The sequence below is a fragment of the Macaca thibetana genome, chromosome X, assembly GCF_024542745.1.
Source record: "Macaca thibetana thibetana isolate TM-01 chromosome X, ASM2454274v1, whole genome shotgun sequence".
Classification (NCBI taxonomy): Eukaryota; Metazoa; Chordata; class Mammalia; order Primates; family Cercopithecidae; genus Macaca; species Macaca thibetana.
The window spans coordinates 38,597,939-38,610,326 of NC_065598.1; the positions used below are offsets into that span (position 1 = coordinate 38,597,939).

Consider the following 12,388-nt stretch of genomic DNA (forward strand, 5'->3'; position numbering starts at 1 on the left):
GAGACAATTACAACATAAATGTGAATGGGTACAGGACCCTATATAGTACTAAGTTTCTATATTCCATTTAAAGTGACAAGATATTGGTTCTAAGTAGACTGGGAAAAGTTAAACGTGTACATTCTAATACCTAGAACATCCAGCATATACAGAGATATGGTCAGAAACAGAATAAATGTATTAAAATGTTTCTGAAAATATACAAATAAATAAAAGAACATAAGCCAGGAGAAATGAGAATGGAAAACAGAGGAAATAAGCAGAAAATAATGAAGTGGTAGAAATCAAAACTTAACAATGATTACATTAAATGAAAATGGTCTAAACACAGCAATTGAGAGATCGAAATTTTCAGAATTGATTTTCTAAAATTTTCAAACTATATGTTGTTCACAAGAAACTCACCTCAAACATATCGCTATGTTCAAAGTAAAATAATAGAAAAGTGTATACACTAATCAAAAGAAAGCTGGACTGAATATACTAACATCAGGTAGACCTCAGAGCTAAGAAAATGACCAGATATCAAGAGAGAATTACATAATGATGAAAGAGCCAATTGCTGAGAGAACATAACAATACTAAATATGTACGTATATGCATCTAAAAGTAGAACAACAAAACACATGAAGGAAAAACTGACTAACTTGAAATGACAAATAGACAAGTCCACAATTGTAGTTGAAGACATCAACACTCCCTTCTCAGTAATTTATAGACCTAGTTCACAGAAAATGAGCAAGAATATAGGAGGACTCAACAACACCATCGACCAATTGGATCTAATTGACATTTTTAGAACATTTTACCTAAAAACAGCAGTATATACATTATTTTCAAGTAAATATGGAATATTCACCAACGTAGACCATATCTTAGGTTATAAAACAGATTTTTATAAATTTAAAATGTTTGAAATCATACAAAGTATGTTCTCTGATCACAATGGAATTCAACTATAACTCAATAACAGTAAGATAAAAGAAAGCTTTTCAAACACTTGAAAATTAACCACACACTCCTAAATAATCTATCAGTCAAAAAAATGTCCCAAGGAAAATTAGAAAATATTTTAAACTAAGCATAGATAAAAATACAATATTCAAAATATGTGGGATACAGCTAGAGCAGTGCTAATAGGTAAATTTATAGCATTAAATGCTTATATCTGACAAGAATAAAGGTCTAAATTAATCAAGCTTACACCATAACATTCTAGAAAAAGAAGTACATAACTAAGGCAATGCAAGCAGAGGGAAGTAAATAAAGATAAGACAGAATCCATGAAATTGAGAGCAGTAAACCAAAAGCTGTTCTTTGAAAAGACTTATGGAATTGATAAATCTCTACCAATATTTACAAAGAAGTAAAGAAATAACCCAAATTGACAATGTTAGTAACGAATGAAGGGACAATACAAAAAAAATCCTATTGGCATTAAGAAGATAATAAATGAATACTATGAAGAACAACCCTACCCACATGGATTTTACAATGTAGAAGATATGGACCACTTCCTTGCAAACCGTGAACGACCGATATTCACCCAAGATGAAATAAATAACTTGTATAAGAAGTAACACCAATTATATACAATCTCTTCTAGAATATGGAAGCATATGAACACTTCCAAATTTATTTTGTGAGGCCAACATTGTTACACTGATATCAAAACCAGAAAAAGGCAGTACAAGAATTGAAAAAAGCAGACAAATATTTTCATGAAGACACGAACATCCTCAAACGGTATTAGAAAATCAAATCTAGTAATATATAAAAAGAACACACTACAATCAAGTGGGTTTTAAATTGGGAATGCAAACCTGGTCCAATATTCAAAAGTCACTCAATGGAATCCACCACATAGATAGTCAAAAGAAAAGAAATCATATGATTTTATCAATTGATGCATAAAAGGCATTTGATGTAAATGACAAGTTGATGGGTGCAGCAAACCAACATGGCACATATATACCTATGTAACAAACCTGCATGTTGTGCACACATACCCTAGAACTTAAAGTGTAATAATAAAATATAAAATAAAATAAAATAAAATAAAAGGCATTTGACACAATTTAAAATTCACTCATGATAAAAACCTTTCCACAAACTAGAAACATTAGGTTGGTGCAAATGTAATTGTGGCTTTTGCCTTTAAAAGTAACAGCAATTGCATTTGCACCAACCTGATAGAAGGAAACTCACTCAACCTGATAAAGGGCATCTACAGAAAACCTATAGATACTATACTTTTTAAAAACTTTTATTCGGCCAGGCATGATATGGCTCATGCCTGTAATGCCAGCACTTTGGGAGGCCAAGGCGGGGGTGGTGGGGGGGCGGATCACTTGAGATCAGGAGTTCGAGACCAGCCTGGCCAACATGGTGAAACACTATCTGTACTAAAAATACAAAAATTAGCTGGGCATGGTGGCACATGCCTATAATCCCAGCTATTCGGGAGGCTGAGGCAGGAGAATCACTTGAACCTGGGAGGCAGGGGTTGCAGTGAGCTGAGATCGTGCCACTGCACTCTAGCTTGGGCGACAGAGCAAGACTCCATCTCAAAAAACAAACAAAACAAAACAAAACAAAACAAAAACACCTTTTAAGTTCAGGGGTAAAAATTCAGGTTTGTAACACAGGTAAACGCGTGTCATGGGAGTTTGTTCTACACATTATTTTGTACGTTATTTCACCCAGGTGTTAAGCCTAGTACCCATTAGTTGTTTTTCTTGACCCTCTTCCTCCTCCCACCCTCCACCCTCTGATAGGGCCCAGTGTGTATAGTTCACCTCTAATGTGTCCATGTGTTCTCATCATTTAGCTTCCCCTTACAAGGGACAACATGCGGTATTTGGTTTTCTGTTCCTGCGTTAGTATGCTAAGGATAATGGGCTCCAGCTCCATCCATGTCCCTGCAAAGGACAAGATCTTGTTAATTTTTATGGCTGCACAGTATTCCATGGTGTATATGTGCCACATTTTCTTTATCCAGTCTGTCATTGATGGGGATTTAGGATGATTGCATGTATTGTGAATAGTGCTCCAATGAACATACATGTGCATGTGTCTTTATAATAGAATGATTTTTATTCCTTTATTCTTTTATTCCCAATAATGGGATTGCTAGGATGAATAGTATTTCTGTCTTTAGGTCTTTGAGGAACTGCCACACTGTCTTCCACAACGGCTGAACTAATTTACACTCCCACCAACAGTGTTTAAGCATTCCTTTTTCTCCACAACCTTGCCAGCATCTGTTATCTTTTGACTTTTTAGTAATAGACATTCTGACTGGTGTGAGATGCTATCTCATTGTGGTTTTGACTTGCATTTCTCTAATGATCAGTGATGTTGAGCTTTTTAAAATATGCTTATGGGCTGCATGTATGTTCTTTTTAAAAAACTGTCTGTGTCATTTGTGCACGATTTTATGGGTTTTTATTCTTGTAAATTTGTTTAAGTTCCTCATAGATGCTGGATATTAGACATTTATCAGATTTATAGTATGCACAAATTTTCTCCCATTGTGTAGATTGTCAGTTTATTCTGTTGATAGTTTCTTTTGCTCTGCAGAAGCTCTTTAATTAGACCCACGTTGTCAATTTTTGCTTTTGCTGCAATTGCTTTTGGCGTCTTTGTCATGAAATCTTTGCCTGTGCCTATGTCCTAAATGGTATTGCCTAGGTAGTCTTCCAAGGTTTTTATACTTTTGGGTTTTACGTTTAAGTCCTTAATCCATCTTGAGTTAATTTTTGTATATGACGTAAGGAAGGGGTTTGGTTTCAATCTCCTGCACTGCCTAGCCAGTTATCCTGGCACCACTTATTGAATAGGGAATCCTTTCCCCATTGCTTGTTTTGTCAGGTTTGGAGAAGATCAGATAGTTGTAAGTGTGCAGTCATATTTCTGGGTTCTCTATTCTGTTCCATTAGTGTATGTGTCTGTTTTTGTACCAATACCATGCTGTTTTGGTTATTGTAGCCCTACAGTATAGTTTAAAGTTGGGTAGCGTGATACCTCTAGCTTTGTTCTTTTCACTTAGGATTGCCTTGGCTGTTCAGGCTTTTTGATTCCATATGAATTGTAAAGTAGTTTTCTCTAGTTCTGTGAAGAATGTCAATGGTAGTTTAATAGGAATAGTATTGAATGCATGAATTGTTTTGGTCAATATACCCATTTAAACCACGTTGATTCTTCCTATCCATGAGCATGAAAAGGTTTTCCAGTTGTTTGTACCATCTCTGATTTCTTTAGCAGTGATTTGTAGTTCCTGTAGAGCTCTTTCACCTTCCTAGTTAGCTGTATTCCTAGGTATTTCATTCTTTTTTGTGGCAATTGTGAATGGGAATTCAATCCTGATTTGGCTATTGGAATGACTGTTATTGGTGTATAGGAATGCCAGTTATTTCTGGGCATTGATTTTGTATCCCGAGACTTTGCTGAAGTTTTTTATTAGCTTAAGAAGCTTTTGGGCTGAGATGATGGGGTTTTCTAGATATAGGATCATGTCATCTGCTAACAGGGATAGTTTGATTTCCTTTCTTCCCATTTGGGTGCCCTTTATTTCTTCCTCTTGACTGATTGCCTTGGCCAGAACTTCCAATACTATGTTGAATAGGAATGGTGAGAGAGGGCATCTTGTGCTGGTTTTCAAGGGAAATGTTTCCAGCTTTTTTTGCCCATTTAGTATGATGTTGGCTGTGGGTTTGTCATATATGGCTCCTGCTATTTTGAGGTATGTTCCTTCAATACTTAGTTTATTGAGAGTTCATAACATGAATGGATATTGAATTTTATCAAAAGCCTTTTCTGCATCTATTGAGATAATCATGTGGTTTTTGTCTTTAGTTCTGTTTATGTGATGTATCAAATTTATTGATTTGTGTATGTTGAACCAACCTTGCATCCTGGGGATGAAGCTGACTTGATCATGGTGGATAACCTTCTTTTTGATGTGCTGCTGGATTTGGTTTGGCAGTATTTTGTTGAGGATTTTTGCATTGATGTTCATCAAGGATATTGGCCTGAAGTTTTGTTTTGTTTTGTTTTATCTCTGCAAGGTTTTGGTATCAGGATAATGCTGGCCTCATAGAATGAGTTAGAGAGGAGTCCCTCCTCCTCAATATTTTGGAATACTTTAAGTAAGAATGTTACCAACTCTTCTTTGTACATCTGATAGAATTCAGGTGTGAATACGTCTAGTCCTGGGCTGTTTTGTTTTGTTTTGTTTTGTTTGGTTGGTAAGTTATTTATTACTGCCTCAATTTCAAAACATGTTATTGGTCTGTTCAGGGATTCAATTTCTTCCTGGTTCAGTCTTAGGAGGGTATATATGTCCAGGAATTTATCAATTTCTTCTAAATTTTCTAGTTTACATGCATAGAAGTATTCGTAATATTCTCTGATGGTTGTCTATTTCTGTGGGGTTAGTGGTAATATCCCTCTTGTTTTTCTTATTATGTTTATTTGAATCTTCTGTCTTCTTTATTAGTGTAGTTAGCAGTTGATTTATTTTATTAATTTTTTCAAAAATCCATCTCCTGAATTTGTGGATCTTTTGAATGGTTTTTTAATGTCTCTATCTCCTTCAGTTCAGCTCTGATTTGGGGTAATTTTTGTCTTCTGCTAGCTTTGGGATTTGTTTGCTCTTGGTTCTCTCATTCTTTCAGTTTTGAGTTTGGTTGTTAAGCTGAGGTCTTTCTAACTTTTTGATCTGGTCATTTAGTGCTATACATTTCCATCTTAACACTGCCTTAGCTGTGTCCTAGAGATTCTGGCACGTGGTCTCTGTGTTCTCATTAGTTTCAAAGAACTTCTTGATTTCTTCCTTAATTTCATTATTTACCCAAAAGTCATTCAGAAGCAGGTTATTAAATTTTCATCTAATTGTGTGGTTTTGAATGAATTTCTTACTTTTGATTTTGTATTTGATCGTGCTGTGGTCTGAGAGACTGTTTGTTATGATTTCAGTTCTTTTGCATTTACCAGGAAGTGTTTTGCTCCGATTATGTGATCAATTTTAGAGCAAGCGCTATTTGGTGATGAGAAGAATGTATTTTCTGTTGTTTTAGGGTGGAGAGTTCTGTAGATATCTATCATGTCTATTTTATCCAGTGCTGAGTTCAGGTCCTGAATATATTTTTAAATTTTCTGTCTCGATGATCCATGCAATGTTGTTAGTGGGGTGTTAAAGTCTTCCACTAGTATTGTCTGGGAGTCTAAGTCTCTTTGCAGGTCTCTAGAACTTCCTTTATAAATCTGGGTGCTGCTGTGTTGGGTGCATATATATTTAGGTTAGTTAAATCTTCTTGTTGAATTGAACCCTTTATCATTATATAATGCCCTTCTCTGTCTGTTTTTATCTTTGTTGGTTTGAAGTCAGTTTTTTTCAAAAATAAGAATTGAACCTCTGCTTTTTTCTGTTTTTCATTTGTTTTGTAGATTTTCCTCCATACCTTCATTTTGAGCCTATGTGTGTCATTGCATGTGAGATGGGTCTTTTAAAGACAGCATACCAGTGGGTCTTGGATCTTTTTTTAGCTTGCCACTCTGTGTCTTTTAATTTGGGCATTTAGCCCATTTAAATTTAAGGTTAGTATTTATATGTGTGGATTTTATCCTGTCATCATGATGTTAGCTGGTTATTTTGCAGACTTGTTTATGTAGTTGCTTTATAGTGTAAAAATATGGAATATTTCACAAATTTGTGTGTCATCCTTGCACAGTAGCCATGCTAATCTTCTCCATATTGTTCTAAACTTAGTATACATGCTGCCGAAGCAAGCACTAGATAATATGCTTCATGGTGAAAGACTGAATGCTTCCCGTAAGATTGAGAACAAAGCAAGGATGTCTACTCTCACTACTATTCAGCATCATAGTGGAAATCTTAGCCAGTTCAATAAGGCAAGAAATCAAAAGAGATAAAGATTAAAGAGGAAAAAATACAACTGTTCCTATTTGCAGATGACATTGTGGTTTACATAAAAAACCTGAAAGAATAAAAAACAAAACAAAACAATTCAGAACTCCTTAAAAAATGAGCGATTTTAGGAGAGGTTAAGAATACATTGATGAAATAGAAAGTCAATCATGTTTCTACATATTAGCAATGAACATTTGTAAGCTGAAATTTAAAAACTACCATTTCTATATACTCTAAAAAAAATGAAATACATTCCCCAAGTTACCATGATTCAACTTACAATTTTCTGACTATATTACAGGCTTGTTAGGATGTGACTCCATCATAAGTTGAGGAGCTCCTTAAAACTTATAATGGGATTATGGTTTATATTGAATGTGTATCACTTTTGCACCATCATAAAGTCAAAAGTTTGCAAGTTGAAACATCATAAATCAGGGGCAATTGTGTTCCTAACATTAAAGGCATTTTCAATTTATGATGCTTTTTACTTATGATGGGTTCATTAGGATGCAACTCCATCATAAGTCAAGAAGCAGCTGTACTTATGTGTAAATCACACAAAACCTGTACACAAATGTTTAGAACAGCTCTATTCATAATCACAAAAAACTGCAAACAACCCAAATGCCCTTTAAAAGGGATTAAAAAAACAGTGTTACAGCCATACAATGGAATATTATTCAGCAATAAAAAGGAATGCACTATTGATAAAATAAACAGCTATATGACTCTAAAAGGCTGAGTAAAAGAATCCAGTCTTAAAGGTAACAATCTATATGATTCCATTTTATATGACATCCTCTAAAAGACAAAATGATAGTGATAGAGAATAGATCAGTGGGTGCCAGGGGTTAGAGGTAGCGGCACGGAGTGGCTACAAACAGATTTCGTGAGTGAGTCTTTTGGCTAATGTAAATGTTCTTTATCCAGATATTGGTGGTGGTCACATGAATTAAAACATGTGTTAAAAGTCATAGAAATACATGTCCCCCACAAAAAAAAAAAAAATCCATTTGACTGTATGTTAATCTAAAAAATAAAATTTGAAAAAGAAAAGATTAAACAAGAGGATTATGGGAAGATGACAGAGTAGAAAGCACCATAAATACGTTTCCCCAAGAAGACAATAATTGCACTAGCAAACTCTGTGTGATGTAACTATTTTGGAACTGTAGAGTTTATTGAAGGCTTTTAACTTCCAGCGGAAGGCATGGGTGGTAAACTGTGGTTAATTTCAGCTCTTAGCACAGTAGTAGCTACCCACTCTCAGCCTTGTGGCAGTCATCTGTGCATTTTCCCTGGAACAACCTGTACATAGCTTGCAGTGCCCGGGATACGCATAAGAACTCAGCCCTCCAAATACCGAGGATCTGTGCTCAGATTGCTGATTGCTATTTCTGATCATAGAAACACAAAGAGGTGGGACGCCACTGTTGTTGCACCTTCCCACATTGTTGCAAGAGCCTCCCCCCTAGCTAAAATGACTTCCAGGAGATTTGAAGTGCTGGCACCGGTTTTTTCTCCCTTCATTTTTCTCTTTTTCCTCTTTTTAGAGCCAGCCACTAAAGACTAAGATATTCAGGCCGGGTGCAGTAGCTAACACATGCAATCTCAGCATTTTGTGAGGCCATGGCAGGAGGATCACTTGATTCCAGAAGCTCAAGACCAACCTGGGCAACATAGTGAGACCCCCATCTCTACGGAAAAAAAAAGAAAGATTCACAAGCAACTATGTATATGAGAGAGATTAGAAAGTGACTGTACATGACCAGGGAAAGGTGCAGGCTCACAAAAGGCTTGGGAAGGTCTTAAGTTTACACCTCAGGCTGATCCTTGGCACAGAGACAGAATACAACAATTAACAAAGAAAAAAAATAGCAAAAATAACGAATCCTCAGAAAGGGGGGGAATTGGATTTCCAGAATTACCACATTACTAGATTCAAATGTCTGGATTTCAACAACAAAACTGACAAAGTATACAAAAAGAGAGTAAAGTGTGACCTATTCAAAGGGGAAAAAATAAGTCAATGAAAACTGTCCCTGAAAAAGAGCAAATGACAGACTACTAGACAACTACTTTAAAATAGCTATCTTAAAGATGCTCAAAGAACTAAAGGAAGATATGGAGAAAGTCAAGAAAACAATGTGTGAATGAAATGGGAATGTCAATCAAGAGACAGAAAGCTGAAAAAGAAACCAAAAGAAATTGTGGAATGGAAAAATATAATCACTGAAATTAAAAAATTCACTAGAGGACTTCAAAGGCAAATTTCAGAAGGCAGAAGAAAGAACCAGTTAACTCGAAGATAGGGCAATGGAAATTATTCAGTCTTGAGGAACAGACAGAAAGGAGATTGAATAAGATTGCATAGAACCTAAGGGACCTGTAAGACATGATCAAATGGACCAACATATACATTGTGGGATTTCCAGGAGAAGAGAGACAAAAAAGGTAGAGAATATTTGAACAGTTAATGGAAGAAAAACTCCCCAAATTTGCTGAAGGGCATGAATATAAATATCCAAGAAGCTCAACAAACTCCAAGTAAGATGACCTCAAAGACACCCTCACTGAGACACATTATAATCAAACTTTTGAAAGACAAAGACAAGAGAATCTTAAAAGCAACAAGAGAGAAGTGATTCATCAGATACAAGGAATCCTCAGTAATAATATGAGCAGATTTTTCATCAGAAACTTGGAGGCCAGAAGGAAGTGGGCTAATAGAGTCAAGGTGCTAAATGAAAAAAAAAAAAAAGTCAACCAAGAATCCTATATTCAGCAAAACTATCCTTCAAAAGTGAGGCTGAAAGTAAGATGGTCCCAAATAAGCAGAAACTGAGGGAGTTTGTTACCACTAGACCTGCCCTGCAAGAAATGCTCAAGAGAGTTTTGCGGGGTAAAATGAAAGAACACTAGCAGCAAGTTAATTCTCTACAAAGAAATATAGATCTCAATAAAAGTACATACATGGGCAATTATAAAAGATAATATTATTCTAACAATTTGTAATTCCACATTTTCTCTCATGATTTCGGAGATTAATACCTTTTAAAAAATAGTCTGAAAAGCGAGTGTTACTATAATTTAGCTTTATAAGTCCACAATTTATTTTCTTCACAACCTAAGACACTAAGCATTTAAAATAATTGTTTGTTTGTGTTTTGGACACAAAATGTACAAAGTTGTAATTTGTAACATCAGTAACCAAAAGAGGCAAGGATAGAGCTATTAAAGGAGTAGAAAGTCAATAAAAACATAAATTCACTTCAGAGTGTTATAACTTTAGGATACTGAATGTAATCCCCATGGTATCCACAAAGAAAATATTTATAGAATATATACAAAAGGAATTTAAACATTTCAGTACAAAGAAGCAAATAAACACAAAAGAAGACAGTAATGCAGGAAATGAAGAGTAAGAAATTTTTGGTTTCTATAAGGCATATAGACAAAAGTATCAAAATGAAAGAAGTAAGTCCCTCCTTATCAGTAATTACTTTAAATGTGAATGGATTAAACCCTCCAATAAAAAGACAGATTAGCAGAATGAATTTTCAAAGTCCACCTATATGCTTTCCACAAAAGACTCACATTATATCCAAAAATACAAATATAATGAAAGTGAAAGGATTAAAAATATTTTATGCAAATAAAGAAAAGAGAGCAAGGGTAACTAATACTAACATCAGACACAATCAACTTTAAATCAACAAAAGGTTATAAGAGACAGTACTACAATAGTAGTTGGATACTTTAATATTACATTCTTAATAATGTATAGAAAAACAGACAAAAGGTAAACAAGAAAACAGAGGACTTAATGCAATAAACCAAGTAGCTCTAACAGACATACAGAAGACTCTACCCAACAACAATAGCATACACATCCTTCTCAAGTGCACATGGAATATTTTCCAGGATAGGCTATATGTTAGGACACAGATTAAGTTTTATATGATTCAAATAGATAAACATCACAAAATGTAGCTTCTTGGACCACAATAAGGTAAAGTTAGAAATCAATAGCAAAAGTAAAACTGAAATAATCACAACTTTCTGGAAATTAATAATTTTCAACAACCAATGGATCAAAGAAGAAATTACAAGGGAAATGAGAAAATACTGAAAGATGAATGAAAATAAATACACACTATATCAAAACTTTTGGAACTCAGCAAAAGCAATGATCAGGAAAAAAATTTACAGATAAAAATGCTTACATTTAAAAACAAAACAGATCTCAAGTCAACAACCTAATTTCACAACTTACAGAAATACAAAAAGAGTAACAAAATAAAACTAAAGGTAGCAGAAAGAAGGAAATACTAAAGACTAGAGTAGAGATAAATGAAATAGATAATCGAAAACCAATAGAGAAAGTCAATAAAATCTTTAGCTAGATGGACCAAGAAGAAAAGAGAGAAGACTCAAAATATTAAAATCAGAAATGAAAGTTACTACCAATTCCATAAAAATAAAAAGTATTGTAAAAGAGTACTATCTTAAAAATTGGATAAGCTGGATCAAATGGGAAAACTCCTAGAAATACAAAATCTACCAAGACTAAATCATGAAGAAATATAAAATCTGAATAGACCTATAACTAGTAAAGAGATTGAATCAGTAATCAAAAATCTCCTGACAAAGAAAACTCTTGGAGCTAATGGCTTCACTGGTGAATTTTACCAAACGATTAAAAACTAACAATTATTCTCAACCTATTCCAAAAATTGAAGAGGAGGCAATACTCCCTAACTCATTCTATGAGGCCAAAATTACCCTGACATCAAAGCCAAAGATACTACAAGAAAAATACAGATCATATCTCTTATGAGCACTGATGCAAAAATCCTCAACAAAATACTAGCAAACCAAATGCAACAGCTTATTAAAAGGTTTCCACATTATAATCAAGTGTGATTTATCCCTGAAATGCAAAGATGGTTGAACATATGAAAATTAATGAATATAATACACCACATTAACCCTTTTCCCATTTGCCCTGAGAATATTCACTGGTAGGCTTGCAACTGTAGCATTTATCCCAAGACAACTTTGCCACAAAATATCTCACTTTTATTATAATTTTTATATCACTCTAATATATCAAAAGATGTCATACTATTTATAGCATTCTGTTTTTAGTAGTGATATTTCCATTTACAAAATATAATAATTCTTAATCACTGAAAACGTCAAATCCTATAAAACATAGCATTCCTATGTATGATCATTCTCGAATGTTTCTTGCCTGAAGATTCATTTGATAAATCCAATTTTTCCCAAATAATAGATGATTCTGATGATTCAGACTATTCAGATGTTATTTCTGTTTAGAGATAACTCCAGGAACAGCTTTTATATTTTGTTTTCACATTAAAAATCAGTCATATTTGCTTCAGCCTCAAAGAGAGTGTTTATGTATAATTAAACAAGTGCTGGCAG

The 12,388-nt window shown here is 34.3% G+C and overlaps 1 non-coding gene across 1 annotated transcript; it reads right to left on the bottom strand.

Annotated features, from left to right (window-relative positions):
- Positions 1-6,689: 6,689 nt before the first annotated feature.
- Positions 6,690-6,796, bottom strand: LOC126946963 (U6 spliceosomal RNA). The gene has a single exon (XR_007722825.1). It is a non-coding gene; the product is annotated as a U6 spliceosomal RNA (small nuclear RNA).
- Positions 6,797-12,388: the final 5,592 nt, after the last annotated feature.